At 35.9% G+C, this 21,916-nt stretch overlaps 1 non-coding gene across 1 annotated transcript; it reads left to right on the plus strand.

Annotated features, from left to right (window-relative positions):
* The first annotated feature begins 582 nt into the window (after positions 1–582).
* Positions 583–656, plus strand: TRNAN-GUU (transfer RNA asparagine (anticodon GUU)). The gene has a single exon. It is a non-coding gene; the product is annotated as a tRNA-Asn (tRNA).
* Positions 657–21,916: the final 21,260 nt, after the last annotated feature.

Consider the following 21,916-nt stretch of genomic DNA (forward strand, 5'->3'; position numbering starts at 1 on the left):
AACTGAACGAAATAAGCAGATGTTTCATCAATACAATACAAATTAACATACACAAATGCTTAGTAATGATAACTGACTCACACTTTAATGCCAATTTATTTATTATTTACCAATTTGTGCACCGTTGGCATTTATTTATGTTGAACCTATTTTTCTGCAAATCATGGTTGTGGTTGTTTGGCATTCCGCCTTCTGATTTAAGGCCTAATTTGAGATATCGAAATAAAACTATCATTATCTGTGCCGAATCGGTTCCAAGAAAATGTTAAGGATTAATTGGACCTTTGTAAAGATTTCTATTTGTTCTAATTGGTATCAAAGGTTGATTCATTTTCACAAAGATAATATTTTAGTATGTTAACAAATATTTTAGTCCATTGTGTAGTATTAATAATGTAATGTTAAAAAGCTGAATAGCTTACTTTTGTATCAACAGTTGTTATCGAATGTTATTATCACAATGAACTTATTAATAATTATTTATTAGCTCAGTTTGTCAATGTATGCACGATGTATGACGTCATTGCGCGTGTAGAATCCGTGTCGTAAAAGCCATACTACATTTTCGCCTGCTCCTCCATGGCCTCCGTGGCGCAATTGGTTAGCGCGTTCGGCTGTTAACCGAAAGGTTGGTGGTTCAAGCCCACCCGGGGGCGGTACTTTTTGTTTTTTCCAAAAGTTCTAACGTTTTTTGCAATATACCTTACACATTATTTTCTGCGAAACACAACAGTTATTAGTTGTTTAGGTGGTGTTTTTTTATAAGGCTAAAATTTAAAGTGTGTCTTTGTAAAGTTCCGTATCTTAAAAGAAAAAACGGGGAACCCTTATTCTTTTTAAGACCCTTTTTCTCAGAAACGCGTGGAGGTATAGGTAAAAAACTCAAGAAGATGACCCCAATGATGTAACTATGTAGTAGTGTAGATCTAGGTTATCGCGCTATGGCGCCATCTACCAGAATAAAAGGTATCTTATGTTGATCCTGGGGTTCAAACTATCTCTATACCAAGTTTCATCAAAATCTGTTCAGTAGTTCCGAAGTGAAAGCGTAACAGACAGACAGTCACATTTATTATAATATATATACTAGCTTTTGCCCGCGGCTTCGTCCGCGTGGAATTCGGTTATCGCGCGCTGTTCCTTAGAAAACTGTGCATTTTTTCGGGATAAAAAGTAGCCTATGTCACTCTCTGGCCCATAAACTATCTCTATGCCAAAAAAAAACACGTCGATCCGTCGCTCCGTTTCGACGTGAAAGACGGACAAACATACACACAAACACACACACTTTCGCATTTATTATATAAGTATGGATATGGATTATTATAATATAATGTAATATATTGTAATAATTATAATTGTATAATTATACACACACAAAACACAAACATCACGCCTGTATTCCCAAAGGGGGTAGGTCTGCCTAAACGCTACCGCTTCGGGGCCTCTTTTAGCAATTTTAGGTTTAAAGTTTGAATAAAACGGTACAATAGTGACAGGTATGCTAGCCTGTCGCCTATGGTATACCTTAACCTATATCCTCAGTCGCCTCAATTGTATAATTATATTATATAATTATATATTATATTATGATTATAGTAGGCATAGGTATAGTAGGGATGGAACGTCGACTTATTTATAAATACGGACATCTTACTACTTAAGTTTTTTACATAGATCAAGTTGAAATTATTAAGTAACTAACAAGTTTCATGCGGCGCATTTTTTCAAAAAGCTGGTAATATCAAAAAGTGAGTTGTAAAAGAGCACTTTGTGGCCTTACATTATAAACGTTTTGATTTTATTACCATCTAACGTGACCCTACACTGCGTACATTTTACTTAGAAGCGGGGCTCTGCTAACACTGGATATTCATAGATACCTACAAATTTGTACAGAAACCTCGGTGCGCAAGTTCGACTCACCCGATCGATTTCCTTAGTCAAACTACATGAACATAAAATATTTAAGTACCTATCTTAAAAAAAAATTGTTTGAAAAATTGTTCATCTTAGCATTTTTGCCAATATCACTACGTTGTTCTAACAAACGGTGCTAAAGCAAGACAGGTGGACTGTCGATAATATTTCACCGGTCAGACAACCTTTCATACATCACTGTAGCACCATAATATCAGATTTAGCATTAGTGCCGGACAGAATATAGAACCTTAAACACAAAACATACAGTATGATTCTATTTGCTAAAATTTGGGCGATAGGTTTTTTTGGGTTTCATTCTACTAGCTTGACATCTCCCTAGCCACCGGTCAACATTCGCAAGTCTTTCAACTATCCCATGGGAAATCCCATACGGTTGTTCGACTGGTTTAAAAAAAACTTTTTTTGTGAAAACTATTTATGAAGAAATCGTACGATTTTTATTATAGGATATTAAGAATAAGAATGGTTTATTAGCTGATAAAATAGACACATACACAGAAACACTGACTTAATGTACAAACGCATGCCTATTCCTACCTGTCACTATTGTACCGTTTTTGTCAAACTTAAAACCTAAAATTGCTAAAAGTGGCTCCGAAGCGGTAAAGATTCGTGTGCTCTGCCTACCCCATTTGGGAATACAGACGTGATGTTAGTGTGTGGGTTTGTGTGTGTGCATGTCTATTCCTACCAGCCAAAATGGCCGTCACTCAGCTATGTGTCGCGAAAAGATCTTGAGATGATTTCGCGACGCTGATTTTCAGTGACGCCAGTTACAGTTACATAGGTGGCTGTCACCAGAGACACGATCCCATTACCGTGTAGCTTACGAATTCGCTACTTATTACAAAACGAGGATTGCAAGACAAAACATTTACTTACATTTCTAAATTAATGAAATCGTTAGGCTTTAAGAGACTGCGTTGAGTAATAGTCATACTTTATCTTGTGTAAAAGACATAAGGGGTGTATGTATAATTTTGAAACAAAGCATGTACCTAAGTAATTTTGAAAAAAGCTTTCAGTTTTTACCCATGACTAAACTCCCTAACCTAGAATTCCCTAACCGTGGGAATTGATAGAGTTTAGCAAGCTACCAATAAAACAGTAAGATTTCTGTAACACTATTGAATATATTTAGCTGGTAGTTCTATTTACTTGACATACCCAACTGACATAACAGAAAATCTTCTAAACAAACCATAGATGAAACTAAATACTACAAACCTCTTTCATGTAAAATTACAATCCTAACACTCCCACTAATTTTACATCAAGTAAATAAAACATATTGACAATGTATTCTTCTAATGAAAAACAACAATAAAATATAAGGTAAAACACAATCCAGTTAGGTATGGACAAAACTGACCTCCCACTATTTAATTAGACCCATTCGTCGTTAAACATAAAACTCGGTTTCTATTAATAGAGAACTTAAGACAAGGAAGTGCTTTTGTTAAAAAATCTGCCAACTGGCTAGAGCTTTCAATGTATTCTACTGTCAATCAAGTTGCTCAACCTTTTCTTTCATAATAAACTTACATCAATTATTTTGATCTCTGTGAATTTCGGATTGCAAATTAATCGTATAGCGGCTATGATTATATACAAAAAGCTTTATAGAATTTTGGTGCTCTCCTAACTCATACAGGAACTGCTTGAGCCATAGGAGTTCCTTTGTGGCATCGCAAGCAGCCATGAACTCAGCTTCCATAGTGGATAACGCAATGGTTTGCTGCTTACGGCTTGTCCAAGTGATTGGTCCATTATTCATTAAAAACAAATAACCGGTTGTTGACTTCCTTGACTCTACGTCACTAGCATAATCTGAATCTGAGTAACCCACTAGATCAGCATTTCCTTTATACTCTATTCCAAAATGTCTTGTTCCAATTAAATACTGAATTATTTGCTTAACTGCTTTCACGTGATTAGAGTTCGGGTTATTAACATACCGGCAAACTAAATTTACGGCATACGAGATATCTGGTCGTGAGACTAAAGCCAAAAACAGCAAAGAACCTACTGCCTCCCTGTAAGGAAAACTGACAGACTCTTTCTCTTCTCCATCTGAGCTTTTCAATACAACATTGCAATCTATAGGCGTAGAGCAAGCACTAGCACCAGACATATTGAACTTTTTTATAATCTGGTCTATATAATTTGTTTGACTTACACGGATAGACTTTTCAGTTCTCCTTATCTCTAATCCAACATAGCAATTCAAGTCTAGAACTTTTATATCAAAAGTTGTTTTAAGTGACTTAATAACAAAATCAAGGGTATCATTATTTGAAGCAAATATCAGCCCGTCATCTACGTAAAGTATTAACAACACCCTTTCATTATTAAGACGACTGCTGAATACACAACTATCTGAGTCCAGTTGTAAAAACCCGAATGATTTCAGAAAGCTGGTGAACTTAATGTTCCAACACCGAGGCGCTTGTTTGAGTCCATACAGAGATTTATTAAGTTTGCACACTTTACCAGCTTCAGCATACACTCCTCTCCATCTCCATCACAATATCTTCTTCGAGGTCTCCATACAGGAATGCTGTCTTTACATCGAATTGTACTATTTCGTAATTATATTTGGCAGCCATGCTTAATAACATTCTGATTGAATCATATCTAGTTGTTGGCGCAAATGTCTCAGAATAGTCAATGTCCTTAACTTGACTAAACCCTCTAGCACACAGTCGTGCTTTATATTTCTCGATTTTACCGTCTTTATTCTTCTTAATTTTAAAAATCCACTTTGACGTAATTGCTTTTTTATCAGTTTTGTCTATGATAGTCCACGTATTATTTTCTTCATGAGCTTTAAGCTCTTCTTTGATTGCTGCTAACCATTTGTCAGACTCTTTGCATTTTATCGCCTCGTCATAAGTGGGCGGTTCGTAGGACTCAATCAAATTAGCCTCATAATTTATGGGCCTTCTAGGTCGTAGAGTCATTGTAGGAACGCCTGGCGCGTCACGTACTGCTTGAGGAGGTTCATAATTCAAGTCACTTTCATCACTGCTTCTTAAACTCTCATAACTAGTGTCACCTTCCTCTTGTGACTGTGGGCTTGACGGCTCTTCTAAAGTTGGATTTTGTTCTGAGGTCTTATCACAAGAAGATTCACCAAACTCAATTGTAACAGGTTCCTTACTGAAAGAAACATCAGTAGTTTCGTCAAAAGTTACATCGCGAGAAATTCTTACTTTATTTGTGTCAGGGTCGAAGTGGAAGCGTGCTGGGCCCATAACCTGATAGAGTTTAGCAAGCTACCAATAAAACAGTAAAATTTCTGTAACACTATTGAATATATTTAGCTGGTAGTTCTATTTACTTGACATACCCAACTGACATAACAGAAAATCTTCTAAACAAACCATAGATGAAACTAAATACTACAAACCTCTTTCATGTAAAATTACAATCCTAACAGGAATTTACAGAAAACCTCTACAAGTTTGGTGTAGACATTGACAAATCAGTATTTTTTGTATATTTAAATTTTAAGGACTTTTATATATTTTTATTTGTTAAAAAACAGCAGTAGCAATATTCATAAATTGATGCATGATTTTTTTATACAAAATTTAAACAGAAAACACTCAAAATTAACATTATTTTATAGCGTAACATACTGGGCACCTTTTTTTATCAAAAACCACGATAAACGCTGATAAATGACCGTCTAAAAGCTGTTTTTGCTAGGGCCCATTTTTTTCACGTCGAAAATTTTAACCAACTAAATAAATGCGGGTAATTGCATGATTTATGCCCGTGTGTGGAATGCTTTTAAATTATGACGTGTCATCAATCAAGAGGTCCAAAGGGGAAACAATTTACCTCACTTGCTGTGTGTATCAGGAATTTGTTAATGTTTATTAATGTGAGCTTTATTTTAAAGTTTTAAGTATCATCATCACCATTAACTATTTTACTAGTTGTGTTAGTTCAATGACGCTTTTAAAAAACTACTTAAGTAAAAAAGATTTTTTTCTCTAGGTTTGAAAGAAAGAAAGAAAGAAAGACATTTATTCACTAACACAGAAGACACACATATACAGCAAAATTTACACAAATAAAAAAAATAATAATAATTAATTACAGATAAACACATGAAAATAGTAAATACATAAATACACAATTTTGTGTGTCCGCGAAAGTGAAACGGTCGCTGACTCAGCGTTATCCTGAGGCGTTAGACGCCTGCAGCGCTGATTTTCTGCCAGAACCGTCTGTGACTCACGGAACGATACACAAATATAATAAATAAACCACTCATCTATACATACGCAAATAAAATTAAGAGAAAAAAAATAACTATAACAAACCAATGATATTTATTTACTTAATAATTTACAAGTTCTACTTACTGTTAGTATTTATTAATCGTTTTATAAAATTAATTTTCTTATACCCGCCGTTACAAGTCGCATACTTGTTGCAATATTTTTTTTATTTCACAGAAACCTCGATCAAAACTGAATTTCGCAACACCAAAATTAATTCTTCAGATATTTACACAGCCTGTATGTCGGCAAAATATAATTTAAATTTGAGTAGTGATATTATTCCCAAAATGTCTGTTTCCGAAAGTAAAAAAGACATTTGTTATAGCTATCAAATCAAACATTAAAATTAACAGACATGGCGTTTAAAATGGACCCCAATTAATTATCAAGCTACCGAAGCTCTGTCCTGCTTTGATCATAGAGCGTGAAGGGGATGCAGCACCAAGAATTCTAAACTAATAGACCGCCCGTAAACATGTTTTTAATTGTTTATTTCTTTAATACAGTTTCCTGTTTTAATTAATTATAATGAATTGTTTAATGTGTTGAATGACGACGAGTTAATTTATTTTCTTTTGATCTCGATTTTGAAATCTTCAACAACAAAATTTTTGTTGTTCTTTTCTTTTTGTGTACTTATAAGTAATTTAAACACAACACATCTTTTGACGATTTTCAGTACAAATCACACTCAAGTTACTTGTTCTATTACTTATTCTGTGCTCGAGTATATTATCAACTCAAAATATTACCCCATTTTGGTTTTTTAGACCATTCAATTGTATGAAGGTCTAAATTGAAATGGTAAATTATTTTGAGTTAGTAAGTATAATCTTGATTAAGGAGAGTGAAATGAAAGATTTCATTGAGCAAACGCAATGCTGATTTATTTTATTATAATTTGTATTTTTTTTTCGTATTTCTGACTTCTATTTAAATTTTTATATGAAGTAGCTTCTTGACTAATTCAATTCTTAATTTTTTCATGTAAACTACATTTTATTATCTGTTTCTTTTTTTAAATCTAAAAATATATTTCGAACTCAATAAGTATCAAATATAGATGTATAACATATCCCAATTAGGACATTCTTGGTAAATGTTTCAAAGCATTTCTGGTAGCAGGTGCACCCGAAATGTTTCAAAACCCAAGACAGGTGGTTGAACAAAAACCTCTCTCGGATTCGGTGGCGAGCAACGCCATCTGTGCTGTGGGCTGCGGACTGTCAAGATTTATGGGATGAGGACGCGACTACGCACGACGCGTGGTACGGGAGTCATATGAAATACATTGCGTGGGTAGTTAATTCACTGCTGTGCGGTTTTCTTGTCGAACGTGCAGTGAATGGCGTTCACGCGCAATCAGTCGGCTCGATAGGGATTGTATGGTTTGTTTCGTGAATTTCGTTTAATTGTAACGAGCGTGTTTTAAAATTAACTTGATAATAGCATAATTATTTTATTTCTCGGATACTTGTGATAGAGCAGTCTTGGCCATCGCTTCTTTCACACAAGTATTGTATTGTATTGCAAAACGCTTTATTGTACATAAAACACATGAAAATAACAGAACACAGGATAATAAGATGTACAAAGGCGAACTTATCCCTTAAAGGGATCTCTTGCAAGAAGAGAAGAAGTATTGAGAGGACTCTTTGTTAGGGTTTATTATTATATTGCAGTAAGTATGTTTTTAGAAAATAAATAGGGTAACCACATCAGCCATGTAATAATAATATCATCTTTATTCTTCGAAGGGTGCAAAGCCGAGTGTATAAGCTATCACAAATAATAAAAATGCGACCCCGCTGTATCCCAAATTAAAACTGTAATTATATTACTTAATTCGCTCGTTACTATATCACCGTAGTCAGCCCCGATCGTGATAAAAAATTCAATTCAAACAAAGGCACTCTCATTCGAATTTAATTATTTTGTATGGTTCGTTTGTATGACAAATAAATTTGAAAGGCCCGCTCGTTCGTATTTGTATAACAGGAATAACAGAATAGCTTTCGTTGTTGTAGTTAAAACGTTATGTACGTTTACATTTATTGAGTAAACATCGATTTTGGACGTTTTACTATAACAAACCAATGATGAAAATCAAATGCGATGTGAAACTTAAACTCTCGTCTAGAGAGACACAAATAGGTATGTGCCAAAGGCAATATTTTTCTATTTTTATTTTTATTAAATTAAAAAATGCTTTATTGCAGACCAGGATCCATAGTTTGTTAGTAATAATAGGTACATAGGAACCTACCTAAGTCCTATTTTTAAGGGTTAGTATTGCATTCTCTTTAACATATCAAATCAAAACAATCAATATACTATTACTTGTTTTGGATAGGTATTTAAATAAATGTACCTAAACAAATTCCAGCTGTCAGATTTGGTACATTCAAGCATTTAAAAAAAAATCTTATCTATCATTGTAATACAAACTAGACTAGTGTATTTCAATACATAAATTTAAATGTTTAGATAGTTGAATGGGGGAATTTCAATATTAAAGACACCAATTGACGTTGTTTTGTTTACATTTAGTTAAACACCTATTCAAACCAAGTATAAGTCAAACAATTCTAATAAATAAATCATAATTAAATATCAAAAATTGCATAAAATAACCATGATAAAATCATAATCTGAACGGTTTGTATTCTTTGGAACAAATGAGACTCGAATGCAGATTTTTTTTACTTCTGACATACTAGATGTTAATTTGGTAATGTCAGTAATTGTTCGTATTAGGGGTTCTTATAAATTTGAGTTTTTTAAGTCATTCGTGTCAATGTCATTTTTGAGTCATTCGGCTATTGAGCGCTGTTCCCTCGGAAACTGTGTATTTTTTCGGGATAAAAAATAGCTTATGTCACTCTCTGATCCATAAACAATCTCTGTGTCAAAAATCACGTCGATCCGTCGCTCCGTTTCGACGTGAAAGACGGACAAACATATAAACACACTTTCGCATTTATAATATAAGTTCCATACTTCGATGTTTTCGTTAATTAAACATTAAATAAAAAGAGACAGGCATACCTATGTACCTACATATTTAAAGACAGACAGACAGCGGTTATAATGATGAATATAAAAGTATTCACATGATTTATCAGATGTTTATAAGTATTTTTGTCCGTTGCTTAGTGCCTAGGCTTACTTAGTTATGGATTGGTGAAAATTGTGCTAATGATATTTATTAATTACGTTTGCTTTGACATTTGAAAATTTCAATTGCGAGTTGCAGTAAAGTAATTAAATTGCTGTCTTTGATCGATCAATTAAAAAAAATACCGTACGTGTTGCATTATACCTACATTGCTGTGTATAATGTACTATCACTTGCAAGTCCATAGCCGTGCGGTTCCATCAATTTATCTTGGTATATGTCTCTATACGTCCCTCTGCAAGGCACTAGCCTCCTAAACTGAGAGAGCTTGGTTCGTAGTTCCCGCGCAGGCCCACTATGAATTGGAAATTTCACATACACCATTAAATTTCTTCACAGGTCTGTGCAGGTTTCCTTCACCGTAAAGCTTATGGTAAATTTCAAATATAGTTTCGCAGATAAATTTCGAAAAAGCAGAGATCCCGCGACCCTCTGCTTGCGAGGCCGTAGTTAAAGCCTCTAAGCAGCTATGACTATTCTATTCTAACTGCGTACCAGGTGTAAAACTACCAGGACAACATTAATACTTAAGTGTTTAACTATGCAGGTAACAGCGGGTGTTTAGTTTACGAGATATTTATATGCACCCTGTTTGAATTTATGTTTGAAATGTGCTCTGTTGCCATTAGTGCACCCTTTTAAAAATAAATATTAAACGTACTTTAATGGTTAAGTTTATCTTGTATAGCTTCCTGTAGTTGTAGCGGAATAATTTTACCGTGGGATAAACAATTTCACATAGTATTTTGGTTTGAAATCGATGGATATTTTGTAAAATTTGTTAGTTATTTGAACATAAAGGAGACGGATACGCATGGAACATGTGATTTGGAATTTATTAATGATACAATATTATGATAGACATCGCTTGGCTTTGTGTTCCTCTATACGGGATGCCTTAATTTGTTCGTAACTAATAAAAAAAACAACGGCTAGATATTGGTTGTGAGAATGGTGGTAAATCTGTAATCAACTTTGACAATTAAATTACTAAGGTACAATCGGTTCTCTATAAAATAGTTAGTATGGAAAAAAATCTTTTTCGGCTTTTTGCTTTTTTTAATTTAATGTTTTATTTTATACTTTTTGGATATTTCTGTGAAAATGCTAGATTAAAAGTATTATAACCCATATAATTATATTTAGAATGGGCTAATTATTAAGCTTTCATTTATTTGATAAGTACCCATATTGTTAACAATACAAAATAAATAAATATGATGGGACGCTTGACACCAATTGACCTAGTCTCAAATTAAACAAAGCTGTACTATAAAATATGGATACTATGCAACGGATAAACATAACTTATCCTCTATATCTATCTTATCTTATATATTTTTTTATTCGTCCGCCATATTTAAATATTATAAGTATACCGTAATACGCACTTCGACAGTAAAGAAGAATCCAATGATACCTCATATTATTATGTTAAATGCCGTCCAGCCGTTTAGGCTGCAGCGAGGACCAAAGGAATGGACATACATACCCACATACATACATATATACATACGCTGGAAAAACATAACCCTACTTCGGGCAGTCGGGTAAAAAGTGTTATGTTGAGTACTAACCCTATCACTAACGCCATCTATTGTGAAACTGATACACTAAAACTATTCTAAGTGTAGGTTTTTTTTTTGAGAATTTTCCTTTATGAAATAAATAAACAAAAGTTTTAAATATAAAATATGACTACCTAAATATACCTCTAAATCACTTCTATAGACCCATAAACTATTAAAACATACCATACGTCATTCATCCATTTTTAGGGTACCGCACTTATTGGGTGCCACAGTGTTCTTTTGAGCCGTCAACCCCTCAAGTCTTTATCCAACTGTCACAGAAAAAAAGGGTAATTTATAGAAAGTAAGGATATAAATCAGCAAGTTTTTTTTATTTCAGGTTTACAATGATATCATACATTGATCGATGCTCAAGGTGTTCCGCTTTAAAGTTTTAACTAAATTTTGAATCAAAAATTCCAATGACAAACCTCGAAATAATATCGAAACAAGTTTAAGAATTTTTATTAAGTAGATACTGCAATAAAAAAAATACTGAACTAAGTCTCGTACTATGCATCATTATTAACTTGCTTATTCGAAATTACAGGACCTTCGCAAAACAACCCCTAAAGCCTAAAAAATAAAAAAGTGGTCTATACGAAAGCGCTGTTAGTTTAAAAAAAATACGTGTAAAAGAGCCCATTGTGGCCTACTAACTGAATAAATGATTTGAATTTGAATAACCCTCCTTTGGCCAGTCGGATAAAAATAAACTGGCACAAACAACTGTTACAAAAAATAAAAAAAATAAAGTTATTTGTATTTGTATTTTTTTTTTTTTTAAATATAAAAAAATCTACATCAGCACAGAACCCTTTGTATGCGAATCCAATACGAACTTGACCTGTTTTATGTTTCTCATTCATTCTTAATCATTTATTACACACTGCTATGGTATTCGCTAATTGAAGGGTAGAATAAATGCTGGGCTGCATTAAGCATGCCTTTATGCCCTAAGGCATACGGTAATTACCGACTGGTAATCCTGCGTAATTTGACCAATTTTGTTATAACTTTTTTTATAGAATTATTAAGGTATTCTGTTCTTATAGTTTGAGACGTAAATTAAGAAAGCTATTAGAGATTATCTTAGAATAATTTATGTAGGTAGTCTTCATGTTATTCATCATCATCCATCATCATCCCAGCCTATATACGTCCCACTGCTGGGCACAGGCCTCCTCTCAGAACAAGAGGGCCTGGGCTATAGTTCCCACGCGGGCCCAGTGCGGATTGGGAACTTCACACGCACCATTGAATTGCTTCGCAGGTTTGTGCAGGTTTCCTCACGATGTTTTCCTTCACCGCAAAGCTCGTGGTAAATTTCAAATGTAATTCCGCACATGAATTTGGAAAAACTCAGAGGTGCGAGCCGGGGTTTGAACCCACGACCCTCTGTTTGAGAGGCGATAGGTCAAACCACTAGGCCACCACGGCTTTTTTATGTTGTGTTTGTGTTTTTTATGTTTGTGTGTTGTTATTCATGTGTGATGATTAATAGTGATACCGTTTGATTGAACCAAATATTTCGATTAAAATAAAACAATATTCAGCTTTTTAAAACTTTTATTTATTAATCGACTAGCCTGTTACCCGTGACTCCATCCGCGTTGAATTCGGTTTTCACTATTCCGCTGGAACTATGAAATTTCCCGGGATTAAAACTATCCTATGTCTTTCCCCAGTACTCAAACTATCTGTATGCCGAATTTCATCTAAAGCGGTTCAGCGGCATAAACGTGATGAAGTAACAAACAAACAGACTTACAAACTTTCGCATTTATTATATTAGTGGGATTGGAAATAGCTTTGCATGTAACTACCTATGAACCAAAACTTTAAACTCACCCACACATAAAATGACAGAAACGCTTAGAAAGCACTTAAAAATGTTCATGCGAAGAACTTTACTGGAGAAGTTATTCTAACCACCCTCGTGCTTTTTCACCGAGTCTGTCGCTTTAAACCTCATACTCATGTTAATGATACGAGTAACTAGTACCCACCGCGCCGGTAGGGGAGCTAGTGGCGACTTGCAATTATACGGGGCACCTTTGAGGGCTTGCTAACTACGCTTTATTACGCCGTGTCCATAATGAGAGGCTTTATGATTCACTAGGCTTCACCCGCGCGGAATTCGGTTATCGCGCGCTTCCCTCGGGAACTGTGCATTTTTCCGGGATAAAAAGTAACCTATGTCACTCTCTGGCCCATAAACTATTTCTATGCCAATAATCACGTCGATCCGTCGCTCCGTTTAGACGTGAAAAACGGACAGACATACAAACACACACACTTTCGCATTTCTAATATTAAGTATAAGTATGGGTTCGATTTATTTTAGATTTTTAGGGAATTTTAGGATAGGTAAATACTTACTTAAATACATATTAAATATCCAAGACACAAACATTAGTATTTTTCATAAAAACATCTACTCGGGGGATCAAACTTACTCAGATTCTGTAATCCTTTATGTAATTCTGTAATCACAATGACGGACAAACATACAAATAATATTAGTATGGATTCCCACAAAATGCAATTTGCAGTGACCATTGACTTGATATCAAAGTAACTGACGTCATCATCATTATGGGCTAATCAACTTTTTTACCCACACTAATCTGTCCGCCTCATTTTTCAAACAATTGCAGATTTTTGTAAGTAAACATGTTTTTTCTGTAATTTAATAGATGATGTCCATGAATACATGCCATCCTACGTAAGTTCAACCTATTAAACCGTGAAATATCTTGTTGGAAGTACGATTTTTTTGGTAACGCCAGAGACAATTTTGGTAACGCAGGAGACGCCCAAAGTGTCGGTAAAATAGTTGATTGGCCCATTACCATCATCCTATTGAGGTTCACCGTTGAACAGCCTCTCCCTTAGAACGCCACAATGAACGACATCTCGCAACTTGATCAATCGGTTGCACGCAACTCTCACGATGTCGTCAGTCCACCTAGTGGGAGGGCTGCCATCGTATCGTCTTCTGATTCGTGGTTGCCATTGTCACATCTCCGTCAATAGTAGGGAAGTCTTCAGGCTAATGATGAACATAAACTGTGGTGTTTTAATTTTCACATCATAGGTAATTATTATCAAGTAGCCGTTACCCGTGATTCCGTCCGCGTAAATTTCGATTTTCACTATCCCGCGGGAACAAAGCCATTTTCCGGGATAAAAACTATCCTACGTCCGTCTCCGGGACTCAAAATATCTGTATACCGAATTTCATCTAAATTGGTTCAGCGGTTTAGACGTGATGAAGTAACAAACAAACAGACTTACAAACTTTCGCATTTATTATATTAGTGGATAATATTCCCGCTTCCTGGAGCTCCTATTACGTGTGAATTTGTTACTTTACAGCTTAGCGCAACTATAACCCTACTTAAGGGGGTTGCTCTTCCATACAAACCTACGGACAACCCGCATAGCTTCCACGGACATGTTTTCTTAGAGGATTTTTTGAGAATAGTAAATTATGGATATGCTCCTCAAGCAAAATCCAAAAAAAAGTAACTTTATTGCATCAAAAGTGCAGCGTGATGCAGTAAATTTTGATGCATTTTACCATTGTATGAGTACAACTGACAGTGTTCGCAGCGAGCATGTAGTGACATCTTATATGGGTGCGTGCGTCAGTGCCACAAAATCAAACTATTGTAAATAGGTATGGACTATTTCGTGTGGTCACGTGACCATCACCTTTGGCTCAGATAATACGACAACTAAAAACTTTCTCTATAATAATATTAGTAGGATTTTTCATTTCAAAACTAAATCCTCAAATCGGAACGCGGGCTCTCGAGTGGTCTGCTGTGCAGTGACGTTGCTAGTAACATAAACATGCCGCATTTTGATGCAATTCCACGCAAACGTCGGCCTTTCGCGTCCCAGCGGGACGTTATTACAACGCTACCGAAAAAGTTTACACTAACGTGAGTTTGTGACTGACAAAGTGTAGTAAAGTCGAGTTCATAAACTTGTGAGCAAATTTTTGATCAAAAATATCTGAACACGACTGTATTGTTAACGGCGTAGAAGCGTGTTCAGATATTTTTGATAAAATGTTTAGGTTTATGAAGTCGACTGTACCTACGTGGATTAGTACTGAAAAAAACACGAGTAAAATTTAATTTTCAGCGCCGTCTACAGTGTATTTTTCTAGGCTTATTTTTTATGGGCATAACTATTGTGTACCACACTGATTTATTAATTTGTTGCTAGGTTTTTGGCCGTGCATTCTTTTTCGGAATGATGGTCATTCTCAAAGCCTTGGTGGACTTAAAAAGAATGTGTATAAAGTAACTGTTGGCGGCCTATTTGCGAAAAACTACGATTTGCTATGTTTTTTCGCCCGGTTATTATGATTATACCTACAGTCCACCGTTATAAAGATTTCGCTTAGAAAATAACCTAACCAACAAAAAGTTAGAAAACCCCGACTTTGTCACTTCAAAGTTCAATATCTCAAAAACGTCTAAACCGCCATCGTTCGAAAACCTGCTTTCAAATAAAAAACGCACTCAAAGCGGTCCACCCATTTAAGAGCTACGGTGTCACAGACAGACAGACACACATAGCGGTCAAACTTATAACACCCCTCTTTTCGCGTCGGGGGTTAGAAACAGACCTACAACTTCAATAAATTTAAATGGTTTTGACGTCGTTTAAAAATATACTATTATTGTTTAGGATTCAGTTATTTTACCGCCAATGCAAGTGCGGGTGTAAAGTGCGAACACCTAAGCCTCCGCACATAAATTAACTTCCTTTTTTCCTTATACCTTGTAAACACATCCGTAAGCCATTACCCAAGGCCGCGCAGAGTTTATGGTGTACCGTGCCGCAGCTTAAACCAACAAGCACACATAGTTCAACTACTTAATATTATTATTGCAAAACTTTACATGTATCCGTTTGTTACTCCTTCACGCTAAAATGGTCAAACGGATTTGGATGAAATTTGGTATGTACATACCATCAGCCAAATATGTGGTCTACCACTAAAGTTGATAATCGTTTGCATGTCATAAAACAATAGTGTCTGCCAACTTGAAAGTTGAACTTTAGCCACATATTCATTTGATAGGAACTTGTTTAAAAATTGATAGACCATTTATTTGGCTGATGGAACCTCGATAAGTAGACGTCTGAAATAACACAACAATAATTTATTTAAGAATACAAACTTCATTATACATGATATACTAAACTCAGTTAAAATTATAACTAAAAGTAAAAATTTGGCAAATGGAACCCCCCGCGGCATGGACCCAAAGATGCTGGCAGCATTTCCTCGCTGTATTGGTTAATTTTTAACCCATATCGAAATTTAAATTTTGGTGCGGCTATTTTGAACGCAACGGCAATGAATACCACGATGTAATGTTTGGGAATTTCCCATGGGAATAAATAAAATCACCGAATTCCAATTCAACTGTCAAGTCAATTTTGTACTACTGTAAGATGGTGGTACTGGTGGAACCAAAATAAATCTCTAGCTTTCAATTGCGAACCGCGGATACACACTAGTACCACAGTATATATATAAACTAAAGCAGTCGCGAGACCCCCTTAGAGGCCGTGTAGAGCGCGCGTCTGTGTGAGTGTGTTCGTTTCGATCGATTTGTTCGTAGCTTCCCTACTGCTTTAGCTTATATATAGTGTGCTAGTACACAGATGTAGCGGGTTATATTTTGCCATCGTATTATTTATCTTGCTATCTCAACAAGCTCACTGAAGTTAACTGAGCTAATTGAGAAAACAAACTTATCCGACAAAATACCATCTTGCTCGCTAATCCTGCCGTGAAGCAGCAGTGCTTGCACTGTTGTGTTTCGGCGTGGAGAGTAAGACAGCCGGTGAAATTACTGGCACGTGAGGTATCCCATCTTAGGCCTCTAGGTTGGCAACGCGTCTTCAATACCCCTGGTGTTGCAGATGTGTATGGGCGGTGGTGATCTCTTACCATCAGGAGACCCACTTGCTCGTTTGCCTTCCAGTAGAATAAAAAAAAAATACGATGGCAAATTATTATTTACTAAGGGGCTGTTTCACCATCCATTGATTAGCGTTAACCGACGGTTAAATGTGATGCCGTCTCCGTCTATTCGAACAAAACAAATAGAGACGGCATCACACCTAACCGCCAGTTAACACTAATCAATGGATGGTGAAACAGGCCCTAAATCTGTAGATACAAGAAAATTCCATCTTCATGGAATTTTACACTTATGCACTTATTTAATATCAGAAAGATTATGCATTATCTTAAATTTTCTAAGCTATGTCCCGACCTCCCCTAAACCCTGCACATTTAAAAGGTGATACAGGGTGTACATGTTGCGTAGGAAAGTGTTTTGTTGGAGAAAATTGCGAATACCTATAGAAAAACCAAGGTAATAAATCATTTGGCGGGGCTCCTATGGCATCCATAATAAAGTGTGTTTTGGCTTGATTCGTTGAGATTACTTGTTAATGTTAGATGAGATAGAAATTAAAAATGCGTTGTAGAATATAGTTTTAGTTTTTGCCTTTAACGATGTGTAAAAAAAAAAAAAAAAAACAATGGAATAGAAGAACGTAAAACTTTATTTAGCTAATTTGTGTAACATATATGTCTTTTTAGCCATATGCGCGGTCGGTAGCTTACGTGGAATTTGATTAGAGAGAGAGAGAGAGAGAGAGAGAGAGAGAGATAGAGAGAGAAAGAGAATAATTGAGAAGGAAAATATTGTGAAAGAACATTGAATAGTAATAACATGTTTAACCTGACGACCTACTGGCAGCAAGCGATGCCGCGGGTAAAAGCTAGTTGTACAACGTTCCCCACATTGCCGTATGGCGATTTATGAAACACGTCAACAATGCTTTCAAAAACCATTATAATTTTGAACGGGACCACTCCATACGTACATCACAATGGGATCCAAAATGACACGTCTGAGTGAAAGCGGTTTTATGACTATCATACTAAAGGTTTCGGACTACCGTACAATAAGCGTTACTCTTAAATAAACAGTGTGCACTACAGTAAACATGATCCATTTAAGGGTTAAGATCTACCAAAAAACGCTAAAAAACGTATATTTTATGTGCCTGTTTTTCTATTATTGTCTTCTATGTGGTTTATAAATTAATAAAAAAGAGTTCATCATCATCATCATCATCATGTCAGCCGAAAGACGTTGCTGGACATAGGCCTCAAGGCTCTGACTAGTCTTGGTGGTGGGTCTTGATACAAGAGTTATTATATTTTATTACATTGGTTCTTGTGTGGCGATAACGTCATATTTCTTGTAGATGTTAAGTGAACAACTTTACTAGGCTAGGGTGAATAAAAAAGTAGGAAAAAAATGAGGATTCGCCTAACCTTTTCTCAAGTTCAAAGATAATTAAAGTTTTTTTTTATAACTTCTTGGTAGACATTTCTAAAAAAAGGTTATTTTTTAATACCTCCTTGCTGTTATCTGTTACAAAAGTAATTAAGAAATACTTAATCAAGCGCGTCAATATCTAAATACCTTTCAATAAAGGTCAAGTTCGGTCTACTACATAGATAGACTGATAACAACGCAAAACTTGCGCGCAACCATGTGGCCAGTTCTTCATAGTAACATTCTAAGTGAACAACAACAACCGTGAACGTCTTCCGGACAGCGGCTGTTAATTGAACAACAATTGGGTCGCACCGCTGACACTGAGACCCCACCCCAAATTAATAGCAAAGAGCAATTCAATAATGCTCGAATGATTTTTAATATTCGAACAATTCTCGGCGTCCATGCATTGTCCGTTCAACAGGACCAATTTTTGGACGGCACGCGACAAACAAAAAGCAATCTAAACAGCTAAAAAATAAGACTCTATTTAAACTGTCTGATATTGTATGGGGTTGTTCCAGACACTTTTTTGGCCGCTTGGAATAATTACGGGAGTTTTGGTCGACCAATATTTTACGCATGACTGGGCAATAATGGAGGTTAGTAAATTTTTTAATATCTCACTTTGGTGAATTAATAACGGTTTGCGCACTCGAAAGGATGAAGATACATCCTGTTAAACGCAATTGAATGATGTTTTTATTGGTAAATATTCTTTTTATGCACGTCAGCGAGGTAAAATATATAGCCAGAAGGCGTTTTAATACTGCCTTATTAGCAAAAGTATTTTGGTATGGCCCCTGAAATATTCAATCATTTGCCAAAATGTATTTTAGATATAAACGATATAATTAAATTCAAAAGAGCATTGCATGGCTTTCTATATGAAAAAGCCTACTATTCCACTCAAGCTTATGTGTATATGTATATGTTTAGGTATTTAACGTTTGGGCTCCACAGAGATCCAGCGTTACTGCACATAATGTGCGGCAACACATGCTGAGTGAGACCCTTTTTGGTATCCTGCCGTGTCACCAAGTAACATAGTTTTAGTGCTAGTTTTAGTCTTAGTTTTAGGTGGTACAGTCACCAGCAATATCTGACAAAACAAGCGTGCATAAATATCTGATACGACTCTATTTCTAGGGCCGGAAGGACATGTCAGATATTTTTGCACGCCCCGCTGTGGCAGATATTAATGCTGGTGACTGTACTTATGGAGCCAAAATAAACCTTTCTTTATTTCTTTCTTTATTTCTTATCTGAATGAGTTTTTAGCCGTAACAGTTCGTAGTAGTAGTCCGTATTTTAATGCAATGTGTATACTTAGTTAAATGTACATTCGTTTTATTTGTATAGCACGCTGCATGTCTTAGTGCCAGCTATTTTGTATGCCTTATGGCAGGGTTTCTCAAACTTATGGCTCCACGTACCCCTGTTAAACGACAGCGAACCCCTACCTCCCCCAAAGAAAGTAATAAAACTGGCTGTTGGAGAAACTAAGTTTATTTTTATTTTAATCATCATGATAATATAATGTATATTATTTATTTCAATAAAAGGTAGCAATTATAATTAATAATTTAAGAATCGTCTTGCCAACGAAAATACAAACTGAAACAAACAACAACAAATAACAAACAAATAGTAACAAATTTGGAGTTGAAATAAAAAATACTCCAAAAACGAATGTTAATCATCTTGCCAGTCTTGCAGCCACCATCACGTAAACCTTGTCGCGAACCCCCTACCGTCGAATAGCGAACCCCTAGGGGTTCGCGTACCCCACTTTGAGAAACCCTGCCTTATGGCGAAGCATAGCTATACCACCCAATTATATGTAACATCTGTAACACTAATGACCTATGTTCACAAATAAATGATATTGATTGATTGATTTTTTTGTTTTATTTATTTATTCGGCTATTTCTAGGTATTACAGATGTAATGAATAAAGTTTTGCCACAGTATCGGTCAAACCGGCTGCACCTCTGAGTTTTTCGAAATTCATGTGCGGAATTACATTTGAAAATTTACCACGAGCTTTGCGGTGAGGAAAACATCGTGAGGAAACCTGCACAAATCTGCGAAGCAATTCAATGGTGTGTGTGAAGTTCCCAATCCGCACTGGGCCCGCGTGGGAACTATGGCCCAAGCCCTCTTGTTCTGAGAGGAGGCCTGTTCCCAGCAGTGGGACGTATATAGGCTGGGATGATGATACTTAGTTATATGTGCATTACTTTCATTTGTATAGCACGCTGTATGTCTTAGTGCCAGCTATTTTGTATGCCTTATGGCGAAGCATAGCTATACCACCCAATTTTATGTAACATCTGTAACACTAATGACCTATGTTCACAAATAAATTATATTGATTGATTGATTTTTTTGTTTTATTTATTTATTGGCTATTTCTAGGTATTACAGATGTAATGAATAAAGTTTTGCCACAGTATTTCGGGTTTCAAACCCCGGCTTCGCACTCTGAGTTTTTCGAATTCATGTGCGGAATTACATTGAAATTTACCACGAGCTTTGCGGTGAAGGAAAACATCGTGAGAAAACCTGCACAAATCTGCGAAGCAATTCAATGGTGTGTGCGACGTTCCCAATCCGCACTGGACCCGCGTGGGAACTATGGCCCAAGCCCTTTGTTCTGAAGAGGAGGCCTGTGCCCAGCAGTGGGACGTATATAGGCTGGGATGATGATGATTCGTATTTATGGGGCTGTTTCACTATCCATTGATTAGTGTTAACTGACGGTTACATGTGATGCCGTCTCTATTTGTTTTGTTCGAATAGACGGAGACGGCATCACTTTAACCGTCAGTTAACCACTTATCAATGGATGGTGCAACAGCCCCTCCGTAAACAGCTTTCTTAAATATCTTACTGAACTTTACTGAAGCTAATTTAGAGAGCTATATATATACCCAACTTTCCGACAAAATACGATGGTAAAACATTATTCAATAGATCTGTATCTACTATGGCTATAAGCCGTAGTGCCTACTGGTTTGACCTATGGGCTCTCAAGCAGAGAGCCGTGGGTTTGAAGCCCAGGCTAGCACCACTGAGTTTTTCGGAATTTATGTGCAAAATTTACCATCAACTTTCCAGCAGAGATGTAGGTACGAGTTGCGTTGCGAGAAATGACTCTGTTTATCATAAATAAATAATGAGTCCCGAAGTAAGCTTAGCAAAGCTTGTGTTGTGGGTACTAAGCAACGGATAAATATAATTATATAGATAGATACATACTTAAATACATAATAACACCCAAGACCCGAGAGCAAACATTCGTATTTTTCATACAAATATCTACCCCGACACGGGAATCGAACCCGGGACCTCAAGCTTCGTAGTCAGGTTCTCTAACCACTAGGCCATCTGGTCGTCAATAGAAATGCCTCATTTACCTATCCTTGCTTCGCTGGGCTTTTACCACTAAATCTGCGCTGAGCGAGATTAGGCAAATGCAGCTTTCTATTGACTTCATGACGAACAAGATCCTCGAAACGCATC

This window comes from Choristoneura fumiferana, chromosome 3 (genome assembly GCF_025370935.1).
Source record: "Choristoneura fumiferana chromosome 3, NRCan_CFum_1, whole genome shotgun sequence".
Classification (NCBI taxonomy): Eukaryota; Metazoa; Arthropoda; class Insecta; order Lepidoptera; family Tortricidae; genus Choristoneura; species Choristoneura fumiferana.